This window comes from Acomys minous (genome assembly GCF_964271855.1).
Source record: "Acomys minous genome assembly, chromosome: 6".
NCBI lineage: Eukaryota > Metazoa > Chordata > Mammalia > Rodentia > Muridae > Acomys > Acomys minous.
The window spans coordinates 128,082,419-128,097,842 of NC_140487.1; the positions used below are offsets into that span (position 1 = coordinate 128,082,419).

Consider the following 15,424-nt stretch of genomic DNA (forward strand, 5'->3'; position numbering starts at 1 on the left):
ACTTCAGTGCTTGTCTGGGGCCTCAGAGGTTGGGGAACTGGGAGGTTTTTTGAGGAAATTCAAAATTTGGGTTCATGTGAGATTTACCAAAAACTGCCACCCCAGCACAGGGTTGTTGTGAACACCCCACTGGGCTAGCAAGGTCCTCTATGGGGTCCTCTAAGTTCCCGGCAAGCTCAAGGCCGGTCAGGAACAGTTGCAGTCATGGACGTGGCACTTGAGCTGCAGGTCACAGGACAGAGCAAAAGGAAGAGACCCCAGCTTATCTGTGGGGGACGGGCCTTTCTCTAGGAGCCATGATAGCCAACAGCTGACGTCACGCTGAGAATGAGAGGGCCACCTTGGCGCACTAAGGCTGTGATGGCTTGGATAGGAAGAGCCCGGGGAAGGGGGGCTGGCGAGGAGATCAGGCAGGAAGGGAAAATGATCCTGATTTGGGCATCTAGCTCACAGCACCGCAAAAACAGGGCTCGAAATCAGCAAGGACTCAAAGGAGCCAGAAGAAGAGGCCAGACCAGCTCAAGCGCCCAGCAGCAAATGATCAGGCCGCGTGCTGTCCACACCAGGGTCTCTCCACCAGGAGCACGAAGCCTACCTCAGTGTGATGCAGCCACACCTCAGCAGCATGCACGCTGCCCAGAATGCGCGGAGCACATTACTACTGACCAGCCTGTGTGCCCAGGAATACCTGCATCTTATTTTCCCATCTAACTGTGACTCTGTCCCCATTAACCAGCTCCCTCCCTTTCCCTCCCCTTCCTCATCAGAGGTGTCATATGCTGGTCACCCCAACTTGACCATTCCCCAACGCCTACAACCTGTACACACTGTAAACATCACACTACAACCTATAAACACGGACTTGTTCCCCAATGTAACATCTCACTGTTCCTATAAAGGCTCACTCTTTTTCCATTGAGTAGGTGAAGGGAAACACCACTGCATCCTGCCAATACAGATGCTCATTACTTGCCCGCTAAAACTTTACAAATACATTGTGTAAAATGGAAGCTTCTACAAAGTATCCAGAAGAGGTGGATCTGAAAAGGTTGTGAGGGGCAGAGGGGAGTGACCTCTGATGGCACTGATTCTCCTGCGGGTGGTAAGAATGTTCCAGAATTAGAGGTAGAGGTTGGTTGCACAACACAGGGAATTGTGCTCAATGCCACTGAGTAGAAAGCTTTAAAATGGTTACTTTTTCTATACTGTGAACTTGACCTCAGTCAGTGAGGAAAGCCAGAGGTGTGGTGGAGGGAGGAGGGTGGGGCCCACAGACCCCTGATCTGGATCCCCCAGGTCAATTTCATCCTGCCACTGGTCTGCTGACCCGGGGAGGTCACCCAGGAGCTGTGTCACATGCCCCTCCCTGCTCCTTGACGTTGGCTGGTGAAATAGACGCCTCCAGGGAAGACAAGAACTTTCAAGTACAAGAAAAAACGATTTCTGATTCCCCACATTGGCTGCAAACAAACTGGCTGGGGAAGTAACAAAATGTTTTCTTTCAAAAGAAACCAAAGTCTCAGGGAAAAAAAATCATGCCGATAACACTTATTTAATTTAGCAGCATTCACAGAAGTAATGACTGTGTTTTAAGTGGCCGACGGTTCCTTTTTAATTGGCTGGTGGGACCCTTTCAGGGAGTGAGCAACAGGAAGGCAGTACATCTCCCTCCTCCCCAACGCCTGGTGGTGTTTAGGTTTGAAAGAACACCCCCGTAAACCTTCCCGTTGCCTGTGTGCAGCAGAAAGGTAAATTAGAGGGGGGGGGTAATTAACAAGCCACCTTATTATTTGGAACTGGGAACTGCACAGAGCTCACAAATAAAATCATGCTGGAAGCCCGTGTTTTCAGGAAGAGCTCCTTAACTCCTTCAGTGATGATGCGCTCCAGAGCGGCCATCCAGGGTATGGTCACTTCAGGGGGGCCATTTATTTTTCTTTCCTTTTTTCGTTTGGATTTTACTTCCTCAAACCCCTCACCTACTTACAGAAACCAGAACTTTAATAAAGGCCCTAAGGGGGGGTGCAGTGAGCAACTGGAGAGAGGGCAGGGCTTCCTGCCTGTGAGAGGCAGATCTGGGCCCCTGGGCCCAGGTGGTCACTGAGCTTAAGTGACAGCTTCCGTCTTTGCATTTTGCCATCTCCCGAACTGGAGAGAGAGCTCTCTGTGCTCATGGGTGGGCGCCGAAGGTACAGGAGGCCTAATGGGTGTGCGCAGAACATACTTTGAGAGAGGATGCAGGAATGAAGAAGCAGTCACCTGCAATGGCCCTGGGAGTCCTGGGGGAGTGAGGCATGAGTCACTCATTTTGGGGTGGGAGTCGGGAGTCTTGTGTTCAGCTTAGAGGTCAGCCTTCCCTTTTCGTAAGCTCCAGGTAAAGGAAATGAAGGTGGGCAGGCATGCTCCCAGAGGGCACACCTCTCACCCAGCTCCCGAGGCTAGGCCACTGGAGTGACAGATGTCTGAGGCTAGGCCACTGGAGTGGCAGATGTCTGAGGCTAGGCCACTGGAGTGACAGATGTCCAAGGCTAGGCCACTGGAGTGGCAGATGTCTGAGGCTAGGCCACTGGAGTGACAGATGCCCAAGGCTAGGCCACTGGAGTGGTAGATGCCTGAGGCTAGGCCACTGGAGTGGCAGGTGCCCGAGGCTAGGCCACTGGAGTGGCAGGTGCCTGAGGCTAGGCCACTGGAATGTTAGATGCCCGAGGCTAGGCCACTGGAGTGACAGATGCCTGAGGCTAGGCCACTGGAGTGGCAGGTGCCTGAGGCTAGGCCATTGGAGTGACAGATGCCTGAGGCTAGGCCACTGGAGTGACAGATGCCTGAGGCTAGGCCATTGGAGTGACAGATGCCTGAGGCTAGGCCACTGGAGTGACAGATGCCTGAGGCTAGGCCATTGGAGTGGCATTTTCCAGACCATGTTCCCATCCAGGTAGAAGAGCCAGTACCCAGGTGCTGGGCACTTGACAACTGGACAGGAGGCTGGCATTCTTTATTTGGATCTTGTAATGGCTTCAGGCTGGGGATTCTTGGCCAGGGCTGTCACTCATAAAATGGTAGAAGAGAGGAGAGGAGGATACAGGGAGCAGCATGAGCTTGGCTGTCCCTCAAGCCAAATGGCCCCTGACTCATAGTGATGCTCACTCTCCATCCCCCATAGTGATGCTCACTCTCCATCCCCCATAGTGAAGCTCACTCTCCATCCCCCATAGTGATGCTCACTCTCCATCCCTCATAGTGATGCTCACTCTCCATCCTCCATAGTGATGCTCACTCTCCATCCCTCATAGTGATGCTCACTCTCCATCCCCCATAGTGAAGCTCACTCTCCATCCCCCATAGCTGTGCTCACTCTCCATCCCCCATAGTGATGCTCACTCTCCATCCCCCATAGTGATGCTCACTCTCCATCCCCCATAGTGATGCTCACTCTCCATCCCCCATAGTGATGCTCACTCTCCATCCCCCATAGTGATGCTCACTCTCCATCCCCCATAGTGAAGCTCACTCTCCATCCCCCATAGTGATGCTCACTCTCCATCCCCCATAGTGATGCTCACTCTCCATCCCTCATAGTGATGCTCACTCTCCATCCCTCATAGTGATGCTCACTCTCCATCCCTCATAGTGATGCTCACTCTCCATCCCTCATAGTGATGCTCACTCTCCATCCCTCATAGTGATGCTCACTCTCCATCCCCCATAGTGATGCTCACTCTCCATCCCCCATAGTGATGCTCACTCTCCATCCCTCATAGTGATGCTCACTCTCCATCCCTCATAGTGATGCTCACTCTCCATCCCTCATAGTGATGCTCACTCTCCATCCCCCATAGTGATGCTCACTCTCCATCCCCCATAGTGATGCTCACTCTCCATCCCTCATAGTGATGCTCACTCTCCATCCCCCATAGTGATGCTCACTCTCCATCCCTCATAGTGATGCTCACTCTCCATCCCCCATAGTGATGCTCACTCTCCATCCCCCATAGTGATGCTCACTCTCCATCCCCCATAGTGAAGCTCACTCTCCATCCCCCATAGCTGTGCTCACTCTCCATCCCCCATAGTGATGCTCACTCTCCATCCCCCATAGTGATGCTCACTCTCCATCCCTCATAGTGATGCTCACTCTCCATCCCCCATAGTGATGCTCACTCTCCATCCCTCATAGTGATGCTCACTCTCCATCCCCCATAGTGATGCTCACTCTCCATCCCCCATAGTGATGCTCACTCTCCATCCCTCATAGTGATGCTCACTCTCCATCCCCCATAGTGATGCTCACTCTCCATCCCCCATAGTGAAGCTCACTCTCCATCCCCCATAGCTGTGCTCACTCTCCATCCCCCATAGTGATGCTCACTCTCCATCCCCCATAGTGATGCTCACTCTCCATCCCCCATAGTGAAGCTCACTCTCCATCCCCCATAGCTGTGCTCACTCTCCATCCCCCATAGTGATGCTCACTCTCCATCCCCCATAGTGATGCTCACTCTCCATCCCCCATAGTGATGCTCACTCTCCATCCCCCATAGTGATGCTCACTCTCCATCCCCCATAGTGATGCTCACTCTCCATCCCCCATAGTGAAGCTCACTCTCCATCCCTCATAGTGATGCTCACTCTCCATCCCTCATAGTGATGCTCACTCTCCATCCCCCATAGTGATGCTCACTCTCCATCCCCCATAGTGGTGCTCACTCTCCATCCCAGAACCACCTGCTGGATGCCCCTGGCTCTAGCTGAACCTGTTCCTGGTGAACGCCACGCCAAGCCTCTCTGAGAGCCATGCCAGCCAATGCTGGAGTGACCATTGTGACCCTGCAGCAGGGATCAGACCTCAGCTCCTCCCCCACCACGACCTTGTCCGTCACCTTGCTCTGGATTCCAGCCAGCCTGGTCTGTAGTGCTGGGTACCTTCCAACCCCACCACACCAGGGGCCTTTCTGCCCCCTCACTTAGAACACAAGCCACACATTGTCTCCTCACCTACTGAAGAGTAAACACGGATGGGATACCAAGGTCTAGAAATACGAGAGAGCGGGAGGGAGGGAGGAAGACAGGGAGGGAAGGAGGGAGGAAGGGAGGGAGAGGGAGAGAATGAATAAGTGTGTGAGCATGTGAGAGCTTTGCGCGTGCATGTGTGTATGTGAGCGCAGGTGGAACCCTGAAAACAGGTGCTTATGGTCTATGCAGACCCACCCTGCACAAGTTCACTGCCTTCTGCCTGAAGGGTTCTGGAGAAGGGAAAAATGGAAGGATCCCAGAAGCCCCTGACCACCTGCACAACAAGCACTAGATGGAGGGCTCTGAGAGGTCCCCAGGGCACCCTGTTGGCGCCTGGATATAACTGGGAGTTCCAAGAGGCAAGAACTGTACACCACCATGCCTTGTCACTAATTTCTTTTTTTTCTATCTATTTATTTATTTACACACACACACACACACACACACACGCACGCACGCACGCACGCACGCGTGTATGCACAAACTATTATTATTATTATTTTATTATTATTATTATTATTATTATCATTATTATTATTATTATTATTATGTTTTTCAAGACAGGGTTTCTCTGTGCAGCCTTGGCTGTCCTGGACTCACTTTGTAGACCAGGCTGGTCTCGAACTCACAGCAACCCACCTGCCTCTGCCTCCCGAGTGCTGGGATTAAAGGCGTGCACCAGCTACTAATTTCTTTATCACACAAGTGCAAAGGAACATGCCGCTGCCGGGTCCACACAGCAGGAATGATTTCTGAGTTGGGGAGTCAACAGCCTGGGCTCTCTGGCCACTGGTTTCTTGCTGTGGGTTCCTGAGGCACCTAGCTCACCCTTAACTCCCCTCTTTCAGAACCAGAAAACATCAGCACCAGACCAACCCTTAACTACTTCTCTCTCAGGAACTGAGAACAAGCAAGACCAGGTGGGAAGGCGCCCAAGGAGACGTTGCACAAGGCTCTGAGAGGGAGCGTGAGGTGGTCTGAGTAAGAACGGTCCCCCACAGTTTGTGAAACTGTTTTGGAAAGGACTAGGGGTGTGGCCTCTAAGCTGTTGCTCCAGGACCACACCTGCCTATCTGTTGCCATGCCCCTGCCATGATGGTCCAGGGACTCACCCTCTGACGCTGTACACAAAGCCTCCATAAAATGCCGTCCTTCATAAGCTGCCTTGGTTATTCTGTCTTTTCACTGCAATGCAAAAGTAACTAAGAAAGCACTCTCTAAATCTGTGTGGGAGGTTCCACACCGGGTGCTTCAGCACAGGCCGAACACCAGGGTGAGAACCGGGCCAGGATTTCTACTCTCTCTCTCTCTCTCTCTCCTCTCTCTCTCTCTCTCTCTCTCTCTCTCTCTCTCTCTCTCTCTCTCTCTCTCTCGAATTCTACGTGATTCAGTTGGGCCCACGGTATATGAAGATCTCTTTCAGCCTTTGCTGGGTTTAGAGTCAGATGCGAGGTCACGGGTCTCAGATGATGGGCACCTCCAGATGAGGACTCTGCGCTGGATTGAAAAGGTGCATTTTTAGAACCTACTTCATCCGGCTTCCATTGGATCTTGGTCTGAATGGGTCTAACAGTGACACTGAGTGTGCACAGAACTCCAGGTCCCCCAGTGGGCGGGGTCTGTCATTATAAAAAGGGGTCAAAGGGGCTGAGGACATGTTCCACAAACACCCCGAGCTCCCTGAGCTGGAGGCCGGGCTTGGGACCGCTGGGACCCTGAGGTCATGATGGCTTATTATGAGTTTCTCGAGAGAACAGCTGTGTCAGCTGACGTGCTGAATTCCTGAACCCCTCTGACCCAGGACACAATTCTCCTCATCCTGAGAGCCGCAAACCCCATCTTGTCAGTGAGCTCATCAGTTCCATAAGCACCTTACCTGGGAAGAGGCTGAGGAAGTGCCACCTGCACAGATAAGGCCTTGTTGCTGATCCACAGTCAGAAGAGAGGCTCTGAGAGCAACACTGACCTGCCTAGGGACGCATCGCCGGCTATACAGGTAGCCTAAACCCTGTACAACCATCTAAGCCCTGTTGTGGGAAATCAGTGCTCCCACCACAAACCTGGATGTCATTCCCTGTCCAGGTCTGTATCTTGTTTTGTTGGGTATCTGCTCTGTATCACTCGCAAGCCACAGAGCAGAAAAGTCAGGGCCAGGAAGAACAGATGTCCCAGAAATCACCTGGGCACCTTTACCATTGGTGGATGGTAGATTCCAGTCAGGAGAAAGAGAGAGAGAGGGAGAGAGAGAGAGAGAGAGAGAGAGAGAGAGAGAGAGACAGAGAGAGAGAGAGACAGAGACAGAGACACAGAGAGACACAGAGAGAGAGAGACAAACATAGACACAGAGACAGACAGAGAGACAGAGAGAGACAGAGACGGAGAGTGACAGAGACAGAGACAGACAGACAGACAGACAGACAGACAGACAGACAGACAGATACACACACATACACACATACACACACACACACAGGTGCTCCCTCCTTTCTCCCCCCCCCCCACTTCTCTCCCCTCTCTCCCTGGGAAGAAACACCTTATCCCACCCAGGAGCCGAAGCCGAAGTTGAATAGTGAGTGAGCTTTGGTACAAACTGAAAACTTGGGTTTTCTTTTCTGGCTCAGTCACTTTCACCCCCATCCTATAAGTTTAGAAACCGAAGCCGCTAAAGAGGGGCAGTGCCTTGAAACGAGTCCTACAAGCCAGATGGAAAAAGGAGGGACTGGGGTGGGGGGGGGGAGGACAGCAATTTGTCCTGTCCCCACCCTATGACAATCCATCCCTCTGGCCACTGTGTCCTGAAGCCAGAGGGTCAACAACTCACTGTCCTCTCTGATTGGATGCTAACCGTGAATGGCCACTACTGTCCTTCCCAAAGAAGGGAGCAAAAGAGTGAGAGCATAGGACACCCCCCCCCCGCAGTTCCCACCCCCCCCCCCCCCCCGCACAAGCAGCTCCAGAAGGGGACTTGGGGTGGGCGGCACAGGCCCGCCCTGCTCACGGGATGTGCGAAGGGACAGCCTTTCCTGGTGAGGACGCGCAGGCTGGCTGCAGCCTCACTGAACACTTCACAGTTATAACCACCACCGGGGTCTAGGGGCCCCACGAAGGAGGAGTTCCTGGTACACCTCATAGAGTGGGGGCCCTTAGTAGCCCCTGCCCCAGGCTCCACCCACTGCTGCAGGGCAGGGAGGGCACTGCCCTCACGCTCATCCTCAGGGGATTTGAACAGCTCATCAGACAGTGACCCTTACATCTGGCCAGCTCTTTGGAGCTGACATCTTCCCACTGTACAGCTGAGATCAGATCACACACCCTGAGTCCACAGAAGGGTGTGTGGTGGCCACGCCCAGCCCACTGGCTTTTCTAGCAGCTCCCCTACCCCCCCCACTCCACCCCCTTTTCTCCCCAGGAGCCCATCGGGGCTAAAAAGACATCACAATAAAACAGCAACATGTCTCCAAAAGCTGAGTTCAAGCTGTACGAGCTGCCTGGTCCAACCCCACCAGGCACGGTCAGCCATGGATTTACTGCACTTGTCAGGAAGCTACATGGCTTGTGGTTTTCTGTGGATAGCTCATCTCCTTGTTGGGCAGAATAGCAGCCCCAAGTCTGAAGGCCCTTTTCCAACCTTACTGGGGGGTCAGAAGCCGCCCAGTACAGAGTTGAACGGCCAAAGAGAGTCTTCTCAGAATTACCCAGACCTGACCTGGGAACAAAGGAAAGGTCATCCCATGCTCTGAAGAAAAGAAAGCTTGCCTGAGACAAGGTTCTCCCTAATGGTCTCAGAAACAAAACCCCAGGCTCAGGACATCCAGCTGGGGCTCAAACCATGCGTTCAAGGAAATCTCAGTGGGACCAAGAAACCCCCTGCCCTGTGAACCATGCATGCTGTCCATAGCCAAGCTGGCCCGAGGGTATCATGTCAATTGACAAATTTCCTGCTGCCCACCGTCATCAGAGGTGGGACATCTATGGCAGACCCTGCAGGCTTTCAGGAGAGCTAGGAAGAGGCTGAAACTAGGAGACACATGGTCTTCCCTGGCAGTGTCCATCCAACGGGTCAAGCCTGGACCGTTAGGACGCTCCATGGGGCTAGGGGACTGAGATGTGACTGAGTCCTCCTGTGAGGAACACTATCGTATAGCAAGGCTAGGCTACCATGAGCACCTGACCATCAGCAAAGGACACTCAGGGCTCTCCAGCGTCCAGAAAGGCCCACCATTGGGTTACTTCCTCCGAACTCACAAGTTGAAGTGGGGGGTGGGGGCTGAGAAAGACACCAAGAACGACAGGGTAGGAAATTCGTACAGACTATGAGGACCCAGCAGCAGAGTTGAGTGTTTAGGGACTTTTGCCCCTGTCACGGTAGGGCCCCTGGTCAAGTTACATCGTGTCTCTGGGAACATAGAGAGCAGCAGTTCATGGGGCTCGCCTAGGTCTGGGCCAAGAAGAAAAGCAGCAAGTGTCCCAGAAGGACAGGGCCAAACTCCCTGCTCTGGCTGCTCAGGGCACCAAAGCCTCCAACTTCAACCCCATGACTGGCTTCCTTTCACAGGAGCAGCTTTTTATTCGGTGAGGGAGAACCAGAGCCTACCATGTACCCAACTCTCCCCCCTCACCCCCAGCAAGGTGGGCAGAGAGCAAGTTCACACACTGTTCCACAGAAGGATGAGCAATGGCTTCAGTAAAACCTAGCCCTGGCCATGCCTTGTAAGTATCTTTTTTAAAGGAAATAGAGCGGTGGCCCCGTGCCACAAGCACCGTGTCTTCCGGAGGAGCCGCCGTTTGGCAGTCGGCAACGATCCGAAGCTGCCATCCTGTTGGCCAGTGGCAAGGAACCCTCCCCCCCCCCCCCCAGTGTGCTTTCTCCTGAAGAGAACAGCAGGACCAGACACAGGGCACCCCACCCCAAAGGTATCGTAAGTTCCACGAGCCTGCTGGAAACAGGACTTAACACCCACTGGTCAATGCAGTCTGACTCACGTTGTATGTGTGGCCACAGAGGTGGCACTCAGCCACCAAAGCTTTGAGGAAACAGTCTCCAGCTGGCCGCACAGCATCAAACTCTGGAAGTTGTGGGGATGACCCAAGGGGGTCTTGGATATGCTGTCTCTCCTTGGTTCTGTCCATCCCTGTCAGGCCTGCTGGACACTGCTAGCATTGGTTTAGGCGCACTATTTGGGGAGTCATTTACCAACGGAACCTGTGGATATGTAGCTGCTACTGCACTTGATTTGATTCTCTCAGAGTCCACACGACAGACAACAGGATCGCTACACCAAGGACATGAAGCCTAGAGAGTGGGTGACACACTTAAAGCCACGTATTGAGTTGGAGCTAGCTGAGGAACTGCACAGAATTCATGCCAAGGTATCCAAACTTATCCACGCCCACAGCGACAAGCATTTGGGACAAGCACAAGGGGCATTTACTGATGGCCTTACCATGGGGACAGACTGGACGAACGAACATGTGGGTGGGTGAAGGGACAGGTGGATGGGCAGGCAGATGGATGAATGAGTGTGTGGGCGGGTACGTGGCTAGACGGACGGGGAATACGTGGACGCTAGACAGACAGGTGATGGTGGGTAGGTGGGTGAGGAGACGAAGGAATGAACGAATGGTTTGCTTAATTGATGGTGGATGGGTGGATAAATGGGTGGATACGTGGATAGATGGATGAGTAGATGGGTAGACCGATGAGTGAACGGGTGGGCGAGGTTTGTGGGTGATGGCTGGGTTGACAAGTGGATACGTGGACGGATGGATAGGCAAGTAGATGGCGAACTGGGGGTGATGGCGAGGGGGGGTTGAATGACCAGATAGATTAGAGACTAGATGAATCTAAAGATGGATGGGTAGAGGTAGAGGGAAACCCCTAAGGGCGGGCCATTTCATTTGTTTTGCCTTTGTTTTTGAGACAAGGACTCACTGTGTATCCCCATCGGGCCCATGAACTTACTCTGTAGCCCAGCCTGGCCTAGAAGTCACAATCTTCCTACCTCTGCCCCCAAAGGGCTGGGATCATCAGTGTGTGCCACCACACCCAGCTGCTGAAGTGCGTTCCTAACTGAGGGGAGAAGGGTGCAAAGGTGGGGGGGCCCTACCTAGCCTTTCCTTCCTAAGAGTAGAGGCTCGCTGCTAAGTCAGCCTCCTTCCTCCTCCACTCTGATTGGTTAAACCAGAAAGATTTTTTTTTCTCACAGCCCCCCTCCTCTTTAAAGTAGGCTAGGTTTCTCTGATGTCCCTTCAAAGCCAACCCTTTTGCCCTCCTCCCACTCATGTGAGCCTGCCCGGTCTAACACGGCATGGCCATGCTTGTGAGTTATGGGTTTCAGCCAAAGGCCTGGTCTGAGATGCTGCCTCCCGCCTGAGCTTTCTTGGAGGAAAGGCAGAGCTTGGCCTCTGACTTCTTCTGTCTCCTTTTCCTCGTCAGAGACAAGTGGAGAGGAGGGCTGTGTATAAGTCCCTCAGAAAACCTAGCAAAGTTCTCCTGCCTCGAGGCCTAAACATCATAGGAGCTGTGAGCTTCACTGAGTAGAAGGACTCATGGTGTCCAGGTCTGCAGGAGCCGCTGAGGGGAGCAGAGGCAGAAGTCATTCTCAGGGGACAGTGAGAGGTTCCTAAACCTAATGGGAGATCTCAGCTCACCCACCTTGATAGACAAGCCAGATGCAGACACTGCCTCCAGAGGGTTCTAGAACAGCAGGGGAGTTTCCTGAAGACTTGTTCTCAGAACTGGGTTGTTAGGAAGCGTTGCCCACAGCTGGGCGTGGTGGCACACACAGCTGTAATCCCAGCACTCGGGGAGGCAGAGGCAGGCGGATCTCTGTGAGTTCAAGGCCAGCCTGGCCTACCAAGTGAGTCCAGGACAGCCAAGGCTACACAGAGAAAGCCTGTCTCGAAAAACAAAAGCACACAAACAAACAAGGGCTGGGATGCCCAAGAGTTGATCAGCTCCCACCTGCTTGTGTCCTGGAAACATCTGGTGCTGCAGAAACTGCCCCCGGCCCTAGGACTCAGCCTTGGGAACTCTCAGGCAACCTGGGAAGAGGCTGCCCGTCCCTCTCCTGATAGGCTACCGGGGCCTCATCTGTAGCAAAAGGATCGCCAGCATTCTTCCAGAGCCAGGACCGGTGCCAGCAGCTGTTAACACTGTAGATTAATAGGGCCCGGGAACAATGGTGCTGCAAACATGCTACACGTTAATAATAATCAACCACCATTTACACTCTCAGCCCTGCCCACGGGGATGGCCCCATCTGCAGGGCCGGTGCAACCAAATTGCCATTAGGGCTTGGGGGAGCCCGGCTGGGTCTGTGGCTAGCGCTGGCTGACCTGAATTTGGCAGGGGCCTCTCTGGGCCATTTCTTCAAAGGCAGGGTATATGGAAACATCCTGGCAAGGGGCTTGGGCTGCCCACCTGGCTTCTCTACCCTGGCTGAGGCCAACCATGTGACCTATGTTAGTCTTTGTCACAATTATGAAGGGAAGCAAGGGCCCAGCCCACAGAACTGCCTCCTCTTCGCAGATGGAGAACAGGGTTAGGACCACCCGGCAGAGGCAGCGTCGGGCCTGCACTAGCCTCGTAGGTGGGCCTCCTGCCACTCCTGAAAGTGGCTGGCTCACTCAGGTCCTCACGTTCAGGTACCTCAGAATGCGGCCTTACTTAGAAATCAATTCTCTGTACGGACTCAAATGAGACATTAGGATGGACTTCAATCCAGAGTGCATCTCTGGAGGAATGTAGCCCTGCCACACCTGAACTGCAGACTTCTACTGGTTTACGTCACCCAGCTGACGATAGTTTATCCCGGTGGTTCAAAACCACCGTACTGGCGAGCCCTCTCCCTGCGCCATGATTGCTCTCCGTTCTTTACTACTCAACCCATTTCACAGGCAAAGAAGCCAACAAGCTGAGGATCAAGAGGGAGCCCTAGGAGCCCTCCCCTGATGGCTGAGCCCCCAGCAGCCCGCACGCTAGCCTAGGGTGTCCTGTGGGCCACCACTCCTGGTCATTGAGCCACCTGCTGGCCGGGAGACCCCAGCCTACCTCAAAGTACTCACAGGCCTTCCAGTTCAAAGATAACCAGATCCATCCCGAAAAGGAAGCATGGTAAACAGCCGGACGCTCCCTGCCCCACATCTCATCGGGGTCCATAAGCCCTGGGCCAGCATCCTGAATCCAGCCCTTACCGAGGGCCATGGAAGGCTCTGGCCCCGGCCACCTGGCCTCACTTAAAGCTGATACATTATTCTAAGACGATTATTTGTCCTGCAATGCTCTGGGGACACTGGGCTCCGCGGCAAACCCGCATCTTCCATTTCCTGACCGCCTCCATCGCCTGGGGCAGGCGCTGAATGGCTGTGATGCCTCTGTAATTTTTATCAAGGCTTGTTCCTGGTAAAAAGCCTCTTTGTTTCAGAGAGATGTGATTTGGCCTTTTTCTTCCTCTCCTTTATTCCTTGGTTAATATACCACTTCCCCGAGCCCCGGGGGCAGCGAGGTAGCCCACGGATCGCTCAAATCTCAGTGTTTTTCTTCTAAATCACAGCAAGGCTCCTTGGCCCTGAGAGAGCCCAGTATGAGTTGGCGGGCTGAGGGGGGGGTGCGGGTGCCCTCCTTAACCCTTTGCCTCCTGAATGGCGCCTCAACTTTCAGGGTGGGGGTGGTGTCTACAGACACCAGCTCTGACACCTCAACTCAGACAGTGGGACAGCGTCTCTATAAACAACTGGAGCAGGGCTCGGCGGCACAGAACCAGCCCGACATGCGCAAAGCCCTGATTTCCACACCCAGAAGTGGGGGGGGGGAAGGTTTAAATTAAATGGCGGCAAAATACACATCACATAAACCTACCATCTTAGCCATTTGTCGTGACCAGTCAGTGATATTAAGAGCACACATTACGCAACACCATGCACTCACAGGCCCTTCTCTTGAAACCTTCACAGGTTGGAGATGAACCTCCGCCTCCACTAAGTATGAACCCCCACTTTCCTCTCCAGTTCTGAGCAGCCACCATTGCACTGTCTGTTTCTATGAGCTGGACTCCTCTAGGGACCATACGTTAGCGGACGTGAGCAGGGCGTGGCCCTCCTTGCTCATCAGCTTGTCTCAGAGCACCATGTCCTCAAGGTCCCCCCATGTTACAGGGTGCACTGAAACTAACTTCCTTTGTAGGTCTGAGTGGTGCCCCCACTGCGTGAGTGGACCACGCTTGCCTCAACAGACACAGTTGCTTCCTCCCTTTGGCTAGTGCGAATAATGCAACGGTGAATGTAGGTGTGCAAAACCAAAAACAAAACAAACAAACAAACAAAAAAACCCTCTAAATCCATGGGGCATCTTTCAGGATTTAACAGGCTATCTGTGCCCCACCTCCAAAGTGAAGCTATTTCCTGCCAGCAGCTGCCTCTCTCCAGAAGCTAGGAGACGATGTCCACCTCAACACCCCACCTTGGACCAATTCTCCGCTCCTACAGTTAGTTCAATGTGTCCATTGGCCACCTAGGGTGAGTGTCCTGGGTGACTGACTTATATAATGGCCCTGGGTCAGGGTAGAAGGTGGGGAGCCCTGAGAAACACCAGGAAACCAAGCTCTGCTCTTGTAACTGAGCTGATATTTTGGAGTCTTGTGCTTGGAAGATTCCTAACCCTTCATGGTTGGGGTGGGGGGTAGGGGTAAGCTTTACCCTCCTCAAGTCACCCCAGCTCCCGCTGGGTACTCAGCTAGGCTGACCCTCTCTGATGTTGGCCTCCATGCTGTGAAGCAGTCACAGCTATTCAAGGACCTAAGACTTGCCCTGTCTACAGCCAAGGCTGCAGAGTCCCAGCGTCTTTCCTGAGAGTCAGCCAGAGCCCAAGAGAGTCCTGGGTTCTCTCAGTCTGAAGGGGCCCCAGGAGAGGACTCAGGCTTGGTCAGGCTTGGGAAGCTGAGATCTCCACACATGCCTGACTACAGTCTCAGAAGTGAAATACTGGGAGATGGACCCTGCGGGGAGGGTACTGCTCCCTGAGTCCACTCCTGCCTGCCACAGGGGTCCCTGAGAAGGCTCTGGGTCATCGGGTGATGCACCATGCTTGGGCAGGCTGAGCTGAGCCTGTTCTCCTGATGTGTGCACTCTGCTTTGTTCGTTTTGCCTCTCTGCCCCCGGCAGCACAGTGGAGGAGCAAGGGGTTAAATGCTGAGCAAACGCTGTGACAACTGTCACCAAACTATTTATAGACACATTTATCTCTGTAGCTCCTATCAGCCAGCCTGTGGCTGCCATTCACAGGCCAGAGTAAGGTCGCAAGTAAACCCATATGCCTCAAGAAAATGAGGGTGAGGTGGCATGCCGGGAGGGCCTGCCCTCTCCTGGAAGGCTGGCTTCTGGGAACTCGGGTACTGGGTCTGGCTTGCCATTTCCC

At 53.5% G+C, this 15,424-nt stretch overlaps 1 protein-coding gene across 10 annotated transcripts in view; it reads right to left on the reverse strand.

Annotated features, from left to right (window-relative positions):
* PRDM16 (PR/SET domain 16) overlaps positions 1 to 15,424 on the reverse strand; it is a 327,469-nt gene that overhangs the window by 218,032 nt on the left and 94,013 nt on the right. The window lies entirely within an intron of this gene.